The sequence below is a fragment of the Oncorhynchus keta genome, chromosome 8 (assembly GCF_023373465.1).
Source record: "Oncorhynchus keta strain PuntledgeMale-10-30-2019 chromosome 8, Oket_V2, whole genome shotgun sequence".
In the NCBI taxonomy this organism is placed as follows: Eukaryota; Metazoa; Chordata; class Actinopteri; order Salmoniformes; family Salmonidae; genus Oncorhynchus; species Oncorhynchus keta.
Genome location: NC_068428.1, coordinates 27,763,545 through 27,776,975, shown reverse-complemented (window position 1 = coordinate 27,776,975; position 13,431 = coordinate 27,763,545). Strand labels below are relative to the sequence as shown.

General features: G+C 47.8%; 1 protein-coding gene and 1 long non-coding RNA gene across 5 annotated transcripts in view; both read left to right on the top strand.

The window, feature by feature from the left end:
• Positions 1 to 13,431, top strand: part of LOC118387061 (kelch-like protein 29) — a 435,230-nt gene that overhangs the window by 380,511 nt on the left and 41,288 nt on the right. The window lies entirely within an intron of this gene.
• LOC127931399 (uncharacterized) lies at positions 6,264 to 9,629 on the top strand. Of its 4 annotated transcripts, XR_008140967.1 has the most exons (6): positions 6,264 to 6,308; positions 6,517 to 6,672; positions 6,828 to 7,031; positions 7,288 to 7,699; positions 8,423 to 9,095; positions 9,253 to 9,629. It is a non-coding gene; the product is annotated as an uncharacterized LOC127931399 (long non-coding RNA). The 4 variants fall into 4 exon arrangements; XR_008140970.1 differs by having other exon boundaries at positions 6,517 to 7,031; positions 8,423 to 8,526; XR_008140969.1 differs by having other exon boundaries at positions 6,517 to 7,031; positions 8,423 to 8,526; positions 9,201 to 9,629.

The following is a 13,431-nucleotide window of genomic DNA, read 5'->3' as shown; positions in this document are numbered from 1 at the left end:
GATATATGAATGATTGATGGTACAGAGCAGCATAGGCAAGATGCAGTAGATGGTATCGAGTACAGTATATACATATGGGATGAGTATGTAAACAAAGTGGCATAGTTAAAGTGGCTAGTGATACATGTATTACATATGGATGCAGTAGATGATATAGAGTACAGTATATGCATAAGAGATGAATAATGTAGGGTATGTAACATTATATCAGGTAGCATTGTTTAAAGTGGCGAGTGATATATTTTACATTTCCCATCAATTCCCATTATTAAAGTGGCTGGAGTTGAGTCAGTGTGTTGGCAGCAGCCACTCAATGTTAGTGGTGGCTGTTTAACAGTCTGATGGCCTTGAGATAGAAGCTGTTTTTCAGTCTCTCGGTCCCAGCTTTGATGCACCTGTACTGACCTCGCCTTCTGGATGATAGCGGGGTGAACAGGCAGTGGCTCAGGTGGTTGTTGTCCTTGATGATCTTTATGGCCTTCCTGTAACATCGGGTGGTGTAGGTGTCCTGGAGGGCAGGTAGTTTGCCCCCGGTGATGCGTTGTGCAGACCTCACTACCCTCTGGAGAGCCTTACGGTTGTGGGCGGAGCAGGTGCCGTACCAGGCGGTGATACAGCCCGCCAGGATGCTCTCGATTGTGCATCTGTAGAAGTTTGAGTGCTTTTGGTGACAAGACTAATTTCTTCAGCCTCCTGAGGTTGAAGAGGCGCTGCTGCGCCTTCTTCACGATGCTGTCTGTGTGAGTGGACTAATTCAGTTTGTCTGTGATGTGTATGCCGAGGAACTTAAAACTTGCTACCCTCTCCACTACTGTTCCATCGATGTGGATAGGGGGGTGTTCCCTCTGCTGTTTCCTGAAGTCCACAATCATCTCCTTAGTTTTGTTGACGTTGAGTGTGAGGTTATTTTCCTGACACCACACTCCGAGGGCCCTCACCTCCTCCCTGTAGGCCGTCTCGCCGTTGTTGGTAATCAAGCCTACCACTGTTGTGTCGTCCGCAAACTTGATGATTGAGTTGGAGGCGTGCGTGGCCACGCAGTCGTGGGTGAACAGGGAGTACAGGAAAGGGCTCAGAACGCACCCTTGTGGGGCCCCAGTGTTGAGGATCAGCGGGGTGGAGATGTTGTTGCCTACCCTCACCACCTGGGCGCGGCCCGTCAGGAAGTCCAGTACCCAGTTGCACAGGGCGGGGTCGAGACCCAGGGTCTCGAGCTTGATGACGAGCTTGGAGGGTACTATGGTGTTGAATGCCGAGCTGTAGTCGATGAACAGCATTCTCACATAGGTATTCCTCTTGTCCAGGTGGGTTAGGGCAGTGTGCAGTGTGGTTGAGATTGCATCGTCTGTGGACCTATTTGGGCGGTAAGCAAATTGGAGTGGGTCTAGGGTGTCAGGTAGGGTGGAGGTGATATGGTCCTTGACTAGTCTCTCAAAGCACTTCATGATGACGGAAGTGAGTGCTACGGGGCGGTAGTCGTTTAGCTCAGTTACCTTAGCTTTCTTGGGAACAGGAACAATGGTGGCCCTCTTGAAGCATGTGGGAACAGCAGACTGGTATAGGGATTGATTGAATATGTCCGTAAACACACCGGCCAGCTGGTCTGCGCATGCTGAGGGCCTGGCTGGGGATGCCGTCTGGGCCTGCAGCCTTGCGAGGGTTAACACGTTTAAATGTCTTACTCACCTCGGCTGCAGTGAAGGAGAGTCCGCATGTTTTCGTTGCAGGCCGTGTCAGTGGCACTGTATTGTCCTCAAAGCGGGCAAAAAAGTGATTTAGTCTGCCTGGGAGCAAGACATCCTGGTCCGTGACTGGGCTGGGTTTCTTCTTGTAGTCCGTGATTGACTGTAGACCCTGCCACATGCCTCTTGTGTCTGAGCCGTTGAATTGAGATTCTACTTTGTCTCTGTACTGATGCTTAGCTTGTTTGATAGCCTTGCGGAGGGAATAGCTGCACTGTTTGTGTTTGGTCATGTTACCAGACACCTTGCCCTGATTAAAAGCAGTGGTTCGCGCTTTCAGTTTCACGTGAATGCTGCCATCAAACCACGGTTTCTGGTTAGGGAATGTTTTAATCGTTGCTATGGAAACGACATCTTCAACGCACGTTCTAATGAACTCGCACACCGAATCAGCGTATTCGTCAATGTTGTTGTCTGACGCAATACGAAACATATCCCTGTCCACGTGATGGAAGCAGTCTTGGAGTGTGGAGTCAGCTTGGTCGGACCAGCGTTGGACAGACCTCAGCGTGCGAGCTTCTTTTTTTTAGTTTCTGTCTGTAGGCAGGGATCAACAAAATGGAGTTGTGGTCAGCTTTTCCGAAAGGAGGGCGGGGCAGGGCCTTATATGCGTCGCGGAAGTTAGAGTAACAATGATCCAAGGTTTTCCCACCCCTGGTTGAGCAATCCATATGCTGATACAATTTAGGGAGTCTTGTTTTCAGATTAGCCTTGTTAAAATCCCCAGCTACAATGAATGCAGCCTCCGGATAAATGGATTCCAGTTTGCAAAGAGTCAAATAAAGTTCGTTCAGAGCCATCGATGTGTCTGCTTGGGGGGGGATATATACGGCTGTGATTATAATCGAAGAGAATTCTCTTGGTAGATAATGTGGTCGACATTTGATTGTGAGGAATTCTAAATCAGGTGAACAGAAGGATTTGAGTTCCTGTATGTTTCTTTCATCACACCATGTCTCGTTAGCCATAAGGCATACGCCCCCGCCCCTCTTCTTACCAGAAAGATGTTTGTTTCTGTCGGTGCGATGCGTGGAGAAACCCGCTGGCTGCACCGCGTCTCTCCAGTGAGCCATCTTTCCGTCAAGCAAAGGTTAGTCTCTGATGTCCCTCTGGAATGCTACCCTTGCTCGGATTTCATCAACCTTGTTGTCAAGAGACTGGACATTGGCGAGAAGAATGCTAGGGAGTGGTGCACGATGTGCCCGTCTCCGGAGTCTGACCAGAAGACCGCCTCGTTTCCCTCTTTTTCGGAGTCGTTTTTTTGGGTCGCCGCATGGGATCCATTCCGTTGTCCTGTTTGAAAGGCAGAACACAGGATCCGCGTCGCGAAAATCATATTCTTGGTCGTACTGATGGTGAGTTGACGCTTATCTTATATTCAGTAGTTCTTCTCGACTGTATATAATGAAACCTAAGATGACCTGGGGTACTAATGTAAGAAATAACACGTAAAAAAACAAACTGCATAAAAAAACTGCATAGTTTCCTAGGAACGCGAAGCGAGGCGGCCATCTCTGTCGGCTTGGGAGATGGTACTTGAAACGTGATTTTGGATGGCAATTATAGGGTTTGTTATTTTGGATATTTGTGACTCTCAACCTCTTTCTTATGTAGCATCATTTGAATTTCTGTTTTTTATGTTGGATGAAAGTAGAGACTCAGAGCTACAAAATGGTTTATCATACACTGAATGTGAGGAACAATGGGGAAGTAATTCTGCTTTGTTGTTGATCGACTTGTACCTCCCTTTTTGAGAAAACAGTCTTTCACTGTTTTGGTACTACTATTGGAGAGCCCTCTGTCTACACCGATTCAACATTGTTCACACCCTCTTAAGCCTTAGCCCCACCTATCTCTTTAAGGGTTGATCTAACTGTTAGTACACAAATAGCCAGCTTCCATACATCTGAGAGCTTCTATTGTGGTTTCGCGTTCAGAACACACACTGGACGCTCTGGCCAATAAGTAGGGCCGTTCCGAAAGCTCTGACCTCACAACACAGTCAAGCATCCAAGCTAACTGGCAAACATTGGCTAGCTACTTCCAGACACATAATGAGAGAACACCCCACTCTGACCATTTTACTCGCCCTAGGAGAGCTGATTTGGATTTTTTGAAATTATCCAGTGCGTTGGTGACGAACTGTGCTGCTGACAAAAATGTAATTACGCCTTTTTACCGACACCGGACATATTCAACGGGTGTTGAGCATTCAAAAATGCATCACTTATGCTCCGCTCTGGCACACTAAGACAAGTATTTTAAGAAATGTAGCTAGATAGCAAGCTAGGCAAACAACGAATCCCAACGCATGATGTAACGTGAGTTAGCAAGCCAGCCAGCTAACGTTATCTAGCTAACAGTTCACTTTAACTTGAAATAAAAATACTTTGTCAAAATTAGAGTGCAGTCTTTTGTTAAGATGTAGCTAGCTAGCTAAACAATGGACCATAATCACAACTCATGACGCATGAATCTGCAGGTAGCTAACCAACCCGGTTCTATGGCTATAACTACTCAAGCAAATGTCTGAGATGGCTACTAAGAATAAGATCATACATGTAACGTTAGCTAGCGACCCAGCGAGCTAACGTTAGCTAGCCAACAGTACACTAGAAACGTGTTATATCTGAAAATCTTACCAGTATATATCATGGTTGCATGCGTCTCCTGTCTGATGCTATGCATGGTCGCCTTAGTTTGACGATGTAATCCAGACGGGTGTTTTCTCCATCTCCTTAGCTATCGTACTCAAATTCCACTGATTTCAAAACTCGGTCCTCCAGAAAGTGGAGAGCATACACAACTTTAGCTAGTGAGCCAGCCAGCTAACATTAGCTAGCTAACAGTACACATTAACTTGACTGTAGGTTTATGCAGTTTTACTACACAATCCATTTTTTTTTTTACATCCACGTTAAACACGATTACCCAAACATACTGACCAGCTCCAATAGACTGACACGTGCTTTATGGTAAACCAATCTGAACTCATCTCTCGGCATGTCCAGCCCACTCGTTATCTCAGGCGATCATGGCTAGCGGGAAGGTTGCTCTCTTTTTCTGTGTCTAAACAAACTGGGCTCGTAATTTAACAATTGTATTTGTATTTACAAATGGCACACAAGTTTGACATTAAGGCGCGTAAAAGTTGACATGTTTGAAAAGACATTTCTGCCAAAAATGCATTTAGCTAAAACAGTTTTTTTAAACAGCTCTCCTGTGAAGTCGTGACTTGTGACATACGCCTAGTTTCCTGAATCGGGTCACATTTGTGTGCAAGCGTGGGAGGGCAGGCGGCATGCTTGTGTAAGTGTCCAGTGCCTCGTTTGAGTGATTATTCAGGCTGGTTTGTTTTAAAGAACCAATGTAATGTGAGATTACTTTGTGTTACTCTAAAGAGGAATGCAGCATGGTCCTTGAGAATGGCTGAGTCACACACACACTGAAGCCAAAGCTTGTGAAATTTCCATAATATCTCTTTCCTTGTAATGTGGAAAGATGTAGTAGAGCGGCAAATAAAAGATTTAGGTGGAGATGTTTGTTTCTAGTCTTATTGGTGAAATGTTGAACAAGTACATAAATATCAAATCATACATTAAAATGGTAGTGTGACCTCTGGTCTAAATACGTCCAGTGAATATAAAACCCATGGCTGTTGGCATGACGACACAGCTTTCTGACCACTTACCAGAGAATCAAGTTAAGCCATGGTGTTGCATGGAGGTGGAGGATGGATACTGGCTGGCTGACTGACTGAACTCAGTATCTACCCAGAGCTAGAATATGAAGTTTTCCCACACCACACATACATGCACACAGACCAAATCTGCACATGCAATGATTTTCACATTAGCAGCCTGGATGAGTGTGAGATTGTATTAATCTGAATCTGTGGGTAGTCTTAGGTAGGTGAAAAGGTCACATTTGGCATGGACTGTGTTCCGACAGTGCGTGCAAGCGTGTGTGTGGGCTGGCAGAGCGCCTGCTAGTGCCGAGTCCCTGTCCCATTGCGACTGTCACTCAACCTGGCAAGTCCCCTCACAGCAGGGCACAAACACACACACCATGTGAATACCCTTAGAGCGCACACATTGACTCAAACACACACTACCTGATTCTATGCCAGAATACTCTCACAGCTGGGGCACACACTCTGAGGCCCCTGGCCTCCCGATCCTCACCATACCAAATTACCCCTCTGGGAGAGAGACCATAAAGGTTAGAGAGGGCGGAGAGGAAAAGGTGAGTGGGTTTTAGTGAGACTCAGGTATGAGTGAGATTAAGGGGAAAAAGAGGGTCCAAGAAGACGAGTGCAATGGGAGAGAACAAGATTGAACTGAGTAAAGAAATATAAGAGATTGAGATGTGGGAGAAGATGAAATAACTACAACAGGAAGCAGGGCTGAGGTGAGAGGGATAGACGGAGAGAGCAGGGTTTACAACAGGAAGAAGGGCTGAGGTGAGAGGGATAGACGGAAAGAGCAGGGTTTACAACAGGAAGCAGCGCTGAGGTGAGAGGGATAGACGGAGAGAGCAGGGTTTACAACAGGAAGAAGGGCTGAGGTGAGAGGGATAGACGGAAAGAGCAGGGTTTACAACAGGAAGCAGCGCTGAGGTGAGAGGGATAGACGGAGAGAGCAGGGTTTACAACAGGAAGAAGGGCTGAGGTGAGAGGGATAGACGGAAAGAGCAGGGTTTACAACAGGAAGCAGGGCTGAGGTGAGAGGGATAGACGGAGAGAGCAGGGTTTACAACAGGAAGCAGGGCTGAGGTGAGAGGGATAGACGGAAAGAGCAGGGTTTACAACAGGAAGCAGGGCTGAGGTGAGAGGGATAGACGGAAAGAGCAGGGTTTACAACAGGAAGCAGGGCTGAGGTGAGAGGGATAGATGGAAAGAGCAGGGTTTACAACAGGAAGCAGGGCTGAGGTAAGAGGATAGATGGAGAGAGCAGGGTTTACAACAGGAAGCAGGGCTGAGGTGAGAGGGATAGACGGAGAGAGCAGGGTTTACAACAGGAAGCAGGGCTGAGGTGAGAGGGATAGACGGAGAGAGCAGGGTTTACAACAGGAAGCAGGGCTGAGGTGAGAGGGATAGACTGAGAGCAGGGTTTACAACAGGAAGCAGGGCTGAGGTGAGAGGGATAGGCTGAGAGCAGGGTTTACAACAGGAAGCAGGGCTGAGGTGAGAGGGATAGACTGAGAGAGCAGGGTTTACAACAGGAAGCAGGGCTGAGGTGAGAGGGATAGATGGAAAGAGCAGGGTTTACAACAGGAAGCAGGGCTGAGGTGAGAGGGATAGATGGAGAGAGCAGGGTTTACAACAGGAAGCAGGGCTGAGGTGAGAGGGATAGACGGAGAGAGCAGGGTTTACAACAGGAAGCAGGGCTGAGGTGAGAGGGATAGATGGAAAGAGCAGGGTTTACAACAGGAAGCAGGGCTGAGGTGAGAGGGATAGACTGAGAGCAGGGTTTACAACAGGAAGCAGGGCTGAGGTGAGAGGGATAGGCTGAGAGCAGGGTTTACAACAGGAAGCAGGGCTGAGGTGAGAGGGATAGGCTGAGAGCAGGGTTTACAACAGGAAGCAGGGCTGAGGTGAGAGGGATAGACTGAGAGAGCAGGGTTTACAACAGGAAGCAGGGCTGAGGTGAGAGGGATAGATGGAAAGAGCAGGGTTTACAACAGGAAGCAGGGCTGAGGTGAGAGGGATAGGCTGAGAGCAGGGTTTACAACAGGAAGCAGGGCTGAGGTGAGAGGGATAGACTGAGAGAGCAGGGTTTACAACAGGAAGCAGGGCTGAGGTGAGAGGGATAGATGGAGAGAGCAGGGTTTACAACAGGAAGCAGGGCTGAGGTGAGAGGGATAGACGGAGAGAGCAGGGTTTACAACAGGAAGCAGGGCTGAGGTGAGAGGGATAGACGGAAAGAGCAGGGTTTACAACAGGAAGCAGGGCTGAGGTGAGAGGGATAGACAGAGAGCAGGGTTTACAACAGGAAGCAGGGCTGAGGTGAGAGGGATAGACGGAGAGAGCAGGGTTTACAACAGGTAGCAGGGCTGAGGTGAGAGGGATAGACGGAAAGAGCAGGGTTTACAACAGGAAGCAGGGCTGAGGTGAGAGGGATAGACGGAAAGAGCAGGGTTTACAACAGGAAGCAGGGCTGAGGTGAGAGGGATAGACGGAAAGAGCAGGGTTTACAACAGGAAGCAGGGCTGAGGTAAGAGGATAGATGGAGAGAGCAGGGTTTACAACAGGAAGCAGGGCTGAGGTGAGAGGGATAGACGGAGAGAGCAGGGTTTACAACAGGAAGCAGGGCTGAGGTGAGAGGGATAGACGGAGAGAGCAGGGTTTACAACAGGAAGCAGGGCTGAGGTGAGAGGGATAGACGGAGAGAGCAGGGTTTACAACAGGAAGCAGGGCTGAGGTGAGAGGGATAGATGGAGAGAGCAGGGTTTACAACAGGAAGCAGGGCTGAGGTGAGAGGGATAGGCTGAGAGCAGGGTTTACAACAGGAAGCAGGGCTGAGGTGAGAGGGATAGACGGAGAGAGCAGGGTTTACAACAGGAAGCAGGGCTGAGGTGAGAGGGATAGATGGAGAGAGCAGGGTTTACAACAGGAAGCAGGGCTGAGGTGAGAGGGATAGACGGAGAGAGCAGGGTTTACAACAGGAAGCAGGGCTGAGGTGAGAGGGATAGACGGAAAGAGCAGGGTTTACAACAGGAAGCAGGGCTGAGGTGAGAGGGATAGACGGAAAGAGCAGGGTTTACAACAGGAAGCAGGGCTGAGGTAAGAGGATAGATGGAGAGAGCAGGGTTTACAACAGGAAGCAGGGCTGAGGTGAGAGGGATAGACGGAGAGAGCAGGGTTTACAACAGGAAGCAGGGCTGAGGTGAGAGGGATAGATGGAAAGAGCAGGGTTTACAACAGGTAGCAGGGCTGAGGTGAGAGGGATAGATGGAGAGAGCAGGGTTTACAACAGGTAGCAGGGCTGAGGTGAGAGGGATAGACGGAGAGAGCAGGGTTTACAACAGGTAGCAGGGCTGAGGTGAGAGGGATAGACGGAGAGAGCAGGGTTTACAACAGGAAGCAGGGCTGAGGTGAGAGGGATAGATGGAAAGAGCAGGGTTTACAACAGGAAGCAGGGCTGAGGTGAGAGGGATAGGCTGAGAGCAGGGTTTACAACAGGAAGCAGGGCTGAGGTGAGAGGGATAGACTGAGAGAGCAGGGTTTACAACAGGAAGCAGGGCTGAGGTGAGAGGGATAGATGGAGAGAGCAGGGTTTACAACAGGAAGCAGGGCTGAGGTGAGAGGGATAGACGGAGAGAGCAGGGTTTACAACAGGAAGCAGGGCTGAGGTAAGAGGGGATAGACGGAGAGAGCAGGGTTTACAACAGGAAGCAGGGCTGAGGTGAGAGGGATAGACGGAGAGAGCAGGGTTTACAACAGGAAGCAGGGCTGAGGTGAGAGGGATAGACGGAAAGAGCAGGGTTTACAACAGGAAGCAGGGCTGAGGTGAGAGGGATAGACGGAAAGAGCAGGGTTTACAACAGGAAGCAGGGCTGAGGTGAGAGGGATAGACGGAAAGAGCAGGGTTTACAACAGGAAGCAGGGCTGAGGTGAGAGGGATAGATGGAAAGAGCAGGGTTTACAACAGGTAGCAGGGCTGAGGTGAGAGGGATAGATGGAGAGAGCAGGGTTTACAACAGGTAGCAGGGCTGAGGTGAGAGGGATAGGCTGAGAGAGCAGGGTTTACAACAGGAAGCAGGGCTGAGGTGAGAGGGATAGACGGAAAGAGCAGGGTTTACAACAGGAAGCAGGGCTGAGGTGAGAGGGATAGATGGAAAGAGCAGGGTTTACAACAGGTAGCAGGGCTGAGGTGAGAGGGATAGATGGAGAGAGCAGGGTTTACAACAGGTAACAGGGCTGAGGTGAGAGGGATAGGCTGAGAGAGCAGGGTTTATAACAGGAAGCAGGGCTGAGGTGAGAGGGATAGATGGAAAGAGCAGGGTTTACAACAGGAAGCAGGGCTGAGGTGAGAGGGATAGACGGAGAGAGCAGGGTTTACAACAGGAAGCAGGGCTGAGGTGAGAGGGATAGATGGAAAGAGCAGGGTTTACAACAGGAAGCAGGGCTGAGGTGAGAGGGATAGGCTGAGAGCAGGGTTTACAACAGGAAGCAGGGCTGAGGTGAGAGGGATAGACTGAGAGAGCAGGGTTTACAACAGGAAGCAGGGCTGAGGTGAGAGGGATAGATGGAGAGAGCAGGGTTTACAACAGGAAGCAGGGCTGAGGTGAGAGGGATAGACGGAGAGAGCAGGGTTTACAACAGGAAGCAGGGCTGAGGTGAGAGGGATAGATGGAGAGAGCAGGGTTTACAACAGGAAGCAGGGCTGAGGTGAGAGGGATAGATGGAGAGAGCAGGGTTTACAACAGGAAGCAGGGCTGAGGTGAGAGGGATAGACAGAGAGCAGGGTTTAGCCGTTGGGTAAAAAGAGGAAGGGTCAGAGTAGGGAGTAGAACAAGGAGAAACGGAGAACGCAGAGAGGAGAGGTACAGACGGAGCTGTATTTTCTGTCAAATTGTGAAAGATATTTAGTCATAAAAATACAATCTTACCCAAAATTAGAGGATAAATGTGAACCTAAACGATTAACCTAAATACATCTCTAAATAAAAATACTGTGTTTTAGCCTCCTGTCACAACCTAAGTGAAAAACTGTCATTAATATTTGACTTTGTTCTGTTCTGGCTTTTCCATACTGCTACTAGTCATTACTATGCCTTTTCTCGAAGTCCGGTTAAACCTAGTACCAGTATTAATTGTATTTTTACAATTATCTATTATTATTAGTGGTTGTGATTGCTGTTAATATTATTACCACTGAACATGTTCATTATTTATTTTTTATTAACAGTCTAGTATATTCCTGTACAGTGCTCTTGTTGGACCATTGTTGTCATGTTTACTTTGACAATGTAAGGGTTTTGCTTTCCATGTCAATAAAGTAGATTGAATTAAATTTAATTGAGAAAGTGGGCGATAGAGGGAACGTTTTGAATAGGGGAAACTGGACTGGTGCAGGAAAGGTGTGTGTACAGGAAATGAAAGCTCCCGAGTGACATTTGTGTGTAAGAATCTATGGCGTGTGGAGGAGGAACCCTTACTTAGTCCTGCTGTGATGTAAATGACAGGGAGTGTGTGTGTGTGTGTGTGTGTGTGTGTGTGTGTGTGTGTGAACAGTAGGGAGCAGGCTGGTGTCAGGGATAGGAGTCATTAGGAGGTAGTGGCTGTGGTGTGTGTTCCATCGAAGCTAGGCTCAGCAGGTGGGCAGCTAACCTGCCAGAGTTCTCGCCCCTCCTTTCCTCTCATGGTCACGACACTGTAGAGAACACATGCTGTCAGCGTCTCAGTTATCTCTCCATCCCTCCATACATCCTTCCTCTTCCCCCACTGTTTCAGCAGCTGAATGACATCAGCCCCTGTGTGGATCTGTTGTGAAGGAGAATGTACTGCGTGCTCACACGTCTCTAGCAGCTCTACCTGTGATGTGATCCAACACTGGCTGTATTCACCTTCACCCTGGCTGTCTCACAACCCCCATAGGATGTTTTGGTTCCATGTTTGGATATGCTACGTATGAACAGTTTCTAGTTACTCTAACAGAGGACAGAGGCGGAGATATGGAGCAAGAGAGAGCCAAGGACAAAGACTGGTAGGAAGAGAGGCAGACAAAATAAATAACATTCATTCTGTTTTTTTCCCACTTCCCTAACAAGTGCAGAAGTGTCTCTGTTTGACCTTTAAGAGCAGGTGACAGGGTTCAAGAGGCATCCCACCTCCCATCCAGATGTCATGTTCACTAACAAAAACATTCTGCAATTGAAAAATAAAAAGATGAGTCACTTATCTTGGCAGTTACTCCACCATCCCTGGTGTATGTATGAACCTTCAGGTTGTTATAATGCATGATGATGTAGAGAGAACAAGGATCTAAACACACATGCATTCAACCAACACATTATGTATGTTTCTTGTATATGTTCTGTGTCGAGATACATGGTTGGCATTTACCTCAGGACTGAGAATCACACATTCAGCAATATTGTACTGTATATGAGCAGTATGTCAGCTGAAGTTGTTCTGTAGTTGTTACCTGATGGTTGTGCTGTTGCCACTCTGAATACCACTGCACTGAGGTAAATATTTTTATACTGCTCTCATCTTCCTATATATTGTCACTATTCCTCTGCTTTAATAATCAGTCAGTGTTCAGTCACCCATATCTGTAGTTACATTGGCAGCACATATTAATATTTGGTAAAGCTCTAGCACGTTTGTGGCCCATTTTTGTGATTTTAAACTGCTTCTTCTTTGGAAGAAGCAGTGTATGTTTCCAGCCATCCTATCCCAGTGTCAACATGTACCTCTTCTCTCTGCTCATCCCACTAAAGCCTTCTGTTCTCCTCTCCTTTTTTTATCAAAAGCTCTCGCTGTATTTTAACAGCCCTGGAGAAAGACAGGAAGAGAGAAAATAAGGAAAGCTGGAGAGCAGCTTTAGTTAAGATGACCGCAGTGTTTAAAGGGATGGAAGGTGGTGAAGGAAAAAAAAGGAGTGGTGGAAGGTGGTTGTCAAGGGAACGAGGGTGGTGAAGGACTATTGATCCAGGAAGATGAGCCAGCGGTTAGAATCCAAGCTATGGAATGATTGAGGAATAGATCTCTTTCCTTCTCTCTGGCTTTCCCTTTCTCCCTCCCTCTGTCAAACTGCTGTTGAGGACTAAAAGAGGCCTGGAGATGCATGTGGCAGACAGCCAGTGTGTTTGTTTTGGATCACTGGTGTTTTTATACAGCGTATGCTGCCACACACAAACACACACGCAACCACAAACACACACTACGCATCACTAGCATCTTTATACAGCGTATGCTGCCACACACACACACACACACAAACACACACGCAACCACAAACACACACACTACGCATCACTAGCATCTTTATACAGCGTATGCTGCCACACGCAACCACAAACACACACTACGCATCACTAGCATCTTTATACAGCGTATGCTGCCACACGCAACCACAAACACACACTACTTATCACTAGCATCTTTATACAGCGTATGCTGCCACACGCAACCACAAACACACACTACATATCACTAGCATCTTTATACAGCGTATGCTGCCACACGCAACCACAAACACACACTACATATCACTAGCATCTTTATACAGCGTATGCTGCCACACGCAACCACAAACACACACACTACGCATCACTAGCATCTTTATACAGCGTATGCTGCCACACGCAACCACAAACACACACACTACGCATCACTAGCATCTTTATACAGCGTATGCCAACAGTGTGTGAGAGATGAGGCACCAGTAGTGTACTGAACACCATGGTTGAGCACTGAACATGGAGAGAATACTTATACTGGCTGAGAGAGCTCTGATCAAAACACACACACAGGTGGAGGTGCTGCTCTGAATTAGATGAGACCCAGAATTAAAATGCTGTTGTGTTTGCAGTGCTGCTGTTCTTGAATATCCACACATTGATTTAGCGTATTGATTTAGTAAGGGTTTGAGGCCATGCTGTGAGTCTCACTAGCACAGATAGAGAAGTGATGTGCATCTATGGGAATGGAGTAGAGGGGGTAGAAGAGAGTTGCGGT